The following is a 9,013-nucleotide window of genomic DNA, read 5'->3' on the forward strand; positions in this document are numbered from 1 at the left end:
ATTTATAATTACTAATTAGTGAGAATATGAAGATAAGGAAAGTGATTATCTTGTGAGAGTTTTCATATTTTCTAAGGGTTGTAATCACAGCAATAATTATATGAGATGTAAACACTTTTCTATATAGTAAAAGCTGTAAAACCTCATTTTTGCAGCAATAGTAAAGATTTCTTTATTATAAATTAACCTTATCAGAAAATTCAATCATCTTATTAGCCCAGAAAATTTTATTTCCTTTTATCTTTTGTTAATCTCTTTTGTTGAGCAATGAATTAGCTCTAATAACTTTATTATTATATTAAATTCATGTTGTTAATTATTATATCAGAGTCTCCAATAAAGTCAGATATATATTTAAAAGAGAAAAGTGGCTACTTAATAAACAGTTTTACAGGTGTACAAGGTATCTGAAAGCTAAGAGAACATATTTTTTAAAATTCAACCCTTCAAGCCTTGCTGTTTAAAAACTTAACTTTAATTTTTTTTATATATATATATGCTTATATATATGTATATATATTGTGGGATACTGGTTAAAAAATTTAAAAAAACAGTTGCGATTTGTGAAGTGTGTCAATTTCTGTGGTGCAAACCCCATCATATACCATGCCTAATTTCACATCACTAACATGAAATAAATGCAGAGTACAAAAAAAGGTAACACAGTAACAGTATTCTATCCCATCTCCAAGATGAATGAGTGGCTTGAGGAAACTGTAAGAGCATCTGGCTATTTCTATGGAGTTTCACTCATCATCTTGTGGATTTATTGTTGTTAAGCTTCAAAAACATAGAATGTATTTCGCAGCTAATGATCTATTCAAAAAAGACCCCTCAACTTCTGGTGGTTAATCAAAGGCTAATTTCTTCTGCACAGGGTTAGTTGTAGCTATTGTGGGTTGGCTGTAGTTTGTCACCTACTTTTTAACTGGAACACTGCCTGTCTCATGGCAAAGAAAAAAGAGAGAGGACTAAATTATGTGCTAGTTATAAAATGACATAAACAATTCACACATCCATACTTGAATTCAACAGAGTGAGGCTGTACAATCCTCTCTCAAGGAAAGCTGTCAAAAGGATGGAGTTGTAGCAATTATCCTAACATATTGTAAGATACAGCTTTTCTCATAGAGAAAAGAAGATGGCTTAATGTTGCTGCAGAGAATCCTAGGGTTCATCAGTATTTGTTACTTCCTCTTTTTTCAGATCATACAGTTGTTTAGATCCAGAATGGACAATAGGTATTTTGAACAATAATATCAGGCTGTTTAAAAGATACAGAAGACACCACAAGATATTGGGATAAGGATAGCTAGTTGCTACAACTTCAGTGTGTGATTCGTTGTTCATTCCTTTTTGACTAGCTAGAACATATGCTAAAAAATGATGTGAAGGGCTGGGAAGGTGGCTCAGTGGTAGAGCGCTTGCCTTGCATGCATGAGGCCCTGGGTTCGATTCCTCAGCACCATATAAGCAGAAAAAGCCGGAAGTGGGGCTGTGGCTCAAGTGGTAGAGCACTAGCCTTGAGCTGAAGAGCTGAGGGACAGTGCCCAGGACCAAAGTTCAAGCCCCATGACCTACAAAAACAAAAACAAAACAAAAACTATGTGAAATTTGGAACCTCAGCACCTTTTGCCTGAGTTTTGAAATATGAAGTAGAGCAGAATCTCTCTTGACACTCAACTCTGGTCTGAGTAGCAGACAAACTTATATCTGAGGCCACTGAGAATTAAGTTTTTTTTTTTTTTTTTTTGCGGGGGTGGGGGGGGGGAGGGAAGGGGGGTCGGTCGTGGGGCCTGAACTGGGCCTGGGCACTGTCCCTCAGTTCTTCAGCTCAAGGCAAATGCTCTACCACTTGAGCCACAGAGTCACTTCCAGTTTTCTGGTGGTTAATTGGACCTTAGTTTCACAGACTTTCCTCTTGGGCTGGCTTTGAACCACGATCTCAGATCTCAGCCTCCTGAGTAGCTAGGATTTACAGGTGTGAGTCACGGGTGCCCGGCTATATTTTTTTAAATTAATATAGTTTACTTTGACAAATACAGATTGTCTCAGAAATTACAAGTGGATAAATACGTCAATTGCTTTGAGCACTGTGATCAACTGAAAAAAATCACATTCTTATAAATATATATACAAATATAATATAATATATGTGTGTGTGAGTGTGTGTGTGTGTGTGTGTGTGTGTGTGTTCCTGCATTTCAGGGACTTCATGAATGCGATGAATGTTGTTCTGTAATAAAAGAAGGTCTTCACAGATGTAATTAAGATTTCTATACTGGAGAGATGATCCTGAATTATAGAATGGATCCTAAATGTGACCATATTGACCATTGTATAAAAGGATCAGAGGAAGATCTGAAGACAGACAAAAAAGAATGGAATTTGAATTGTGCTGAGGTATAGAAATTTAGGACATCTGTCCTGTATAACTGTGAGAAATAAATTTCTGTTTTTTTTAAAAGATACCACATATGTGGTAGTTTGTTACAGTGTCTGCAGTAAATAAATACAATCACCAAGATAAGAGGAGAGCAGAAAGCAAGGCCTTGATGTATAGCTTTGACAAAGTTATGTTCAATAAAGAGCTGCCAGAAAATATGAGGTGTAAGATAAATGTGTCATGAATTGTAGAATTTATAAAAATAAGTTCATGTAATTATAAACCATCCTATAGTCTGAGGGCAGGAATAAGTACTGAGAGTGATAGCAAAACAGTAAATAAATCATAAGGGTTACATTTCAGTAAAGAAGATAAATGAAGATACAAATAAAACACTTGGATAAATGGTGATGTGTGATATTAAAAAAAAAAACGGAAAGAAGGCTAAGGAAAGTTTAAGAGGTGGCGAGTGAACAGGTATACTTTTACATAAAGTGGTCTATGAAGATTCCCACTAAGAGAGTTATAGGTGAACAATGGCCTATGAAAAGTGCCATGATTAAGTAGTAGTACATTTGAATGACCAGCAGAATCCTAGATGGAGAGAAGATCAGGTCCTAAGACTCCAAGTATTTACCACCATTAGCAACAGCAATCATGTTGCTCCATTTAGCAACAGCAAAGAAACTAATGTGACAGAGTCAAACTGAGTAAGAGCAGAGTATGAGGTGGTGAGTTCAGAAATACCATCAGGTCTAGAAAGAGTAAGTTCCAAAGATGCCAATATAAAGTATTTTGGTAGAGTGTTAGTCTTGAGCAAAAGAGCTCAGGGGCAGCACCCAGGCCCTGAGTTCAAGGCCCATGACCAACCAAAAATGTATACATATTTGGTTTCTATTTTAAGGGCAGTTCTTAGAGGAGCTCTTAAGAATTTTGACTTTAACAAGGACCACAGTGCTTGCTGCTATGCACATAACAGACTGGATGGAACACAGGCAATAGAAACTTTGCACCTTCCAGAAGACAAAGGCTACTATAACACTTTCCTTATGTGTGTTCTCCAATCTTTCCATCCTCCCACTGTAGAATTGTCCCATTACCACCCATAGGTAAAGCTGGCTTAAATATTCAGGTAGGTACCTGAAAGATTCACTTAGGAATATATCTATTAATTGGTGAAATTTGTATCATGCAAATGGTACAACCCAATTAAAAAAAACAAAGAAAACATAAAGGATGTAACAGTAGGAAAGAAACAAACCAAAAATTGAAATCTAAAAAGTTCATAGATATACAATAACCATGTTGTTAAAACCAAGATTTACAGATTAGTATTGATTAAAGCATACATTTAAAATGAGTTACTAGAGAGTTTTGAATACAGATGCTCTAGTTGGTATTGACAGTGGAGTATTTATTAGTTATTAGCTAAACTAATATATTCTTCAACTAAGATTCTAAGATTCTTGCTGTAGTGGCTTTGTTGTTTTTATACCAAACAGAATATGAACAATTTTTATTAATTCAAGTAGTACAATAGTGTAAGTTTTCACTGATATTTGCAAGGTAAAGGGTTCATTTTAAAACTAAGAAAATACTACAGCCTTTTCTATGCAGATACAGTACACAAAAGGTTTGTGATGGGGTGGTAGAAGGTGGAAGCAGAGAAAACAATTGGTAAATTAGATAGGTCCATTATGTGTTTCTATTATGTTTCTATCTGCAAGAAAGATACACAGGCTCCATTTTATGATTATGTTTACTTTTTCTTATGTCTGAGTTTTCCCCTAATACAATGAAAAATATTAAATCCTTAAAGGAAAGATCAGACGTTGGCAAAGTCATACTTCTTGTGTGACCTTTTATCTTGTGGCACTAGAGTTCATATCAGACTTAAATAAGTGACTCATTTAAGAAAACAACTAGCTTCTTCAGTCTGGTGTTATTGTTTTCCACAAATCAATATTTCTGCTGCCTTGTTTGAGGTTGTCTCACAAGTGGTTTAACACAGAGGCCCTTGTGGCTACACCCAAGTGGAGGGTGGTTACTGGATGATTGAAAGAACAATTGAACTAATGTGAGTCTCAGAATAGAAGAGAAGAGAGTAAAAAAAATGACATCTTCCTGCAAGTGATAGAGTGTTCTTATTAGAGTCCATAGGAAGATTACAAATTATCTTTGGGATGCTGTGTCTGTTCATGTTTGAATTGGGTACTGGTTTTCACTTTAAAAATACAGATATTATTCATCATCACACACTTGATTCTTTAGAAAGCTGAGATCTGGCACATCCTATCATGTTTAATATGTGCATAAGTATTTCAGGATTAATATGAATCTTGCTCTTTAGAAAATTATAGAATAAGGGAACATTAGTAACAAGGGCAAAAATGAGAGAGACAGGTATCAAGTAAGAGAGGGAAAAAAGATGGATGAGAGCAAGATGGTGGGAAAGGAAAGGAAATGACATATTTTCCTTTCAAGTCTGTGCCCAGCTCCTATTTGAGTATAGTAATTTGATTCATGCTTATACTCTGTGTCTGATTTATTACTGATTTCATCATGAGTGCCCAGCTCCATTGGCTCCTGCCTATTTGTCTCCAAGGTAGTGAAACCACCATCCACACAATGACTGTACCAGTTGACCCTGTTAGCACTTTTAACTCTCAACTTAAACGTCTCCTTTTGCTAGTTATTTTTAGATTTATTGTCATATGGGATGTGTATGTTGTATAGCAATATGATACCTATGGAATGTTGTGCTCTGTGTAAATCAATCACTGTAATAGCATCTCTGGGTGAAACCAGGGGCAGAAAGGACAGGATGAAATGGGGACAGAGAATGGAATAGAGGATCTGGGTAAATAAGACTGAAAGTAAAGGGTGAAAATATAGCTGGAAAAAAAAAACCACATAGGAATAAACGTTTAAGCACCCATAGAAACACACTTACGATTAAGTAAGAAATTTATTCTAAAGACTGAGGAGAATTGGAAAACAAATTCTGCTTGGGACTTACATGTCTGTACATGGGTTGTAGAAGTGATCTGATTATTAAATCTTACATCTTCAGAGGCTGTTGCAAATGCATCTCCATTAAGGAAGTCCTTTATGATTATCCAGAGGCAAGGCACAGAAAATCAGAATAATCTGGGGATAATAGAGTCTCTTAGTTTCCAGGAAGTGGTGAAATTTGGTTAGGGTTAAGAATGGAGAGAAATTAAAAAAATAGTCAAAGAAATAGTAGGGTGAGGAAAAAGTTTGAGGTTAATATTAGGCAAACAAAATTTGAAAGTAATCTTCAAACTAATAGGTACATGAAAAAGTGTTATTGCTAATTGTTTATGAGTTATGGGAAAATTGCTGCTAAGTACTTCATGTATATTGTGTATTTGGTGTATTGGCATTTCTTATTTTTATTGTCTTTTACTAAGTTAATAAGAAGATTTTTGTCTTACCACCAATGCCTTGTATTAGAGTATTACATGTAAGATGCATTGCCAAGATACTTTGGTGATTTATTTTACCTCTTCAGAGTAAGTTGATTTAAAAAGAAGACCAGTAATTAAAGGTTAGTCTTAATTATGGAATAAGCTGTGCTTTGTCATTTTCTTCTTGAAACATTTAACAATCATGTTTTCAACTCTCAAACTCTTGTGTTTGGTTTTAAGCAGAATTATAGTAATTGTTTTGGAATTTTTAATTAGATGAATAATAATTGAGGTGATGGCTCTTTTTGCTAATTTCTCAAAGAGTTGACTTGCTACTAAGCAAGCATGAAAGATATTTTCTATTTCCATTATATTTTTATATTAATAATTACATCACTTAAGGTTAAATAGGCTTTAAGAATAAAATGCAATGTCTTAACATGAAAATAATATAAGATTTAACATTGTTCTTTGTCATTAAATGCCTTTATTTAGATTGTATGATTAACTAATTTCCAAATGAATTACGTGATTTTAAATTCACATTTGAAAACTAAGTGAGACTACAGGTTTTGTATTTATAGCTCTGAAGGTATCACAGATATCTGACTCAAAGTAACCATGGGAACTCCATTGACATTGATCCAAGAATGATTTAAATGAGTTTCTGTTATGTCTATTCTTTTAGAAATTCCAATCTCTTTATCATATATTCACTTAGAGAAAACAGACAAAAAGGGTTTAGTGTGGTACTACACATCTCTAGTCCCAGCTACCCAGGAGATGAAAGCATGAAGATCATGAGTTAGAATCCAGCTCAAGCAAAAAAATAGTGAGACCCTAGTTCAAAAAACTAAACACAAAGCAAAAGGTGTGAAGTATAGATTCCATGGTATATTGCTTGCCTAGCATCTGAGAGGACCTGGAACAGAAAAAAAGAATCAGAGGTAAAATTGAAACGATATTTCTATTGTTTGCAGATTTTCTTACACCAGAGAATTATACTTAATTAAATATAAATTTAATTATTGGTATACTACAAATTTAAGCTGATTGTTAAAAATAACTAATTTCATATATTTTACCTAGATGATAATTACTATTATTCTTTGCATGGAAGCCGAACTTTACTGAGGAACTGTTGTGGAATGGATATATCAATTAAAATACAAATTACAAAAATGAGGCTTGAGTTCTTCAAACTTTAGTTGTATTAAACAACTTCCTGTAAGACAAGTTTCAGTAGATCAGCACAAAATTTTCTTAATTTCATTACAGTCTGTAAATTAAAATTAATGAGTCTGACATCCACAATTAACAATGAAAAATGCAGATTGTTATAATTACTTAAGCAATAACATTGCTTTACATAGAAGACTTAAGGTGCTCCACAAATTATTTACAAGTGTTACATAAAACACAAAAAAATGACAATTTCAATTTATTTTGTCAATGCAAAAAAACAAAATCCTTACTAAAACCTTTCTGGTTTGGGAATCTCTCGCCATGCATAATTAAGCAAATTTGATTGCAATTAAGCCTGGCTTCTACAGTAGAGTTTTAATTAATGCAAATCTGGCATCTACATCTATAAGATTAATTTTAGTGAATTAAAAGAAAACAACAAAGCACATTTGAAAGTGCAGTTGTATTGTTGAAAGGACACAATATAAAAGCTGGTTATTTTTCAGCCTTCCATGTGTATAGCCTTTGACTTAGAGTTTAAAGAGGATATTTTACTCATACTTTTTCTTTTGTTTTTAAATGCCTTATTAAGAAGAGTATTGAAATTACACAAAACCATTTCAAAAAGATATCTTTAAAATCCAGTATACCTTACGTGCAAGGAATATATTACATTACATGAACACATACATCTGCCTTTGCAGAATTCGATGCACAAATCATCCATGAATGCACATAGACTTTATTTTTCTTGTCTTAAAATATTTAGTGTTTACATCTCAAAATTTAAAGTACTAATGAAGTACCACTGGTGTTGTGAAGGTTTTTTGTTTGTTTGTTTGTCAGTTCTGGGGCTTGAACTCAGGGCCTGGGAGCTGTCCATGAGCCTCTTTGTGCTCAAGGCTAGCTGTCTAATAGGTGAGCCACAATGCCACTTCCAGTTCTGGAATGGTTATTTGGAGATAAGAGTCTCACAGGAAATCTCTGCCAGGGCTGACTTTGAACGGCAATCCTCAGATCTCAACCTCTTAAGCAGCTAGGATTATAGAGAGGTGAGCCATTGGTGCCTGGCAAGTATTCTTTTTAATAGCAGAGCTACTAAAGGGCAATGTGGAATATGAGAATCTATATAGAAATAATTTGTAATATTGTGTACATACTTTATTTTTGAAATATTTTATTTAACTTTTAATTGATTCTTTTCTTTTATGATTCATTTGACAGATACACAGATATCCTAGAATACATATTACATGATTATACTACACTAAAATAAGACATAATTTGAAACAAATGTACAATTTTTGATATTTATGCAAGGGTTTGAATTTGTGACAAGCCTGTCCCTCTAGACCTGATGATATCCTATGCTAGAATAGACCCTGGCTCTGAACCATTTCCTGACCTCTGTGCCCATGTATTGCTGGCACTGAAGCAGGTTGCACAGTGAAAGAAAAAAAAAGAAAACATTGTATTTTAAGATAGATAGTTTTGATATTGCTATTAGAGGTTTTTTGTTTTTGTTGTTTGTTTTTCAAGTATTGGGTTTTAGAGCCTTGCTTGCTATGTTAGTATTCTACCATTTAGAGATAGGATCTGTTGATTTTCCCTAAAGCAAACTCTTTAAAAAGTGTCAAAGTTATTTCCTTTCCCCTTCCCAAATTAGAAAAGTGTATATACAAGATGTAGGGCACCAGAATCAAATACAGTGACAACAGAGATTGTACCACGGGGAAGAACATACAAAGAAACAAAAAAAATCACATAGTACATTATAAGTACAGTTGGGGAGGTGAGGAGGGAAGGGATGGTAGGAGATAAACAAAGGAGGGGGTAACAATGCTCAATAGGAAATGGACTCATTACCTTGCTCATGTAACTGTAACCCCTCTGTACAATAAAAAATATATATTAAGAAAAAAAGTGTCAAAGTTGGAAAGAAGGAAAGCTATTACTTTGTAAAACATTGTGAGAACTGTGTGGCTCTGTCTCTACCTAACCACAAATCTGG

General features: G+C 34.1%; 1 non-coding gene across 1 annotated transcript; it reads left to right on the forward strand.

Annotated features, from left to right (window-relative positions):
- Window positions 1-8,317: 8,317 nt before the first annotated feature.
- LOC122112964 lies at window positions 8,318-8,451 on the forward strand. Its single transcript, XR_006148338.1, has one exon. It is a non-coding gene; the product is annotated as a small nucleolar RNA SNORA42/SNORA80 family (small nucleolar RNA).
- The last annotated feature ends 562 nt before the right edge of the window (window positions 8,452-9,013 follow it).

The sequence above is a fragment of the Dipodomys spectabilis genome, unplaced genomic scaffold (assembly GCF_019054845.1).
Source record: "Dipodomys spectabilis isolate Male_0828 unplaced genomic scaffold, ASM1905484v1 ptg000095l, whole genome shotgun sequence".
Taxonomy (NCBI): domain Eukaryota; kingdom Metazoa; phylum Chordata; class Mammalia; order Rodentia; family Heteromyidae; genus Dipodomys; species Dipodomys spectabilis.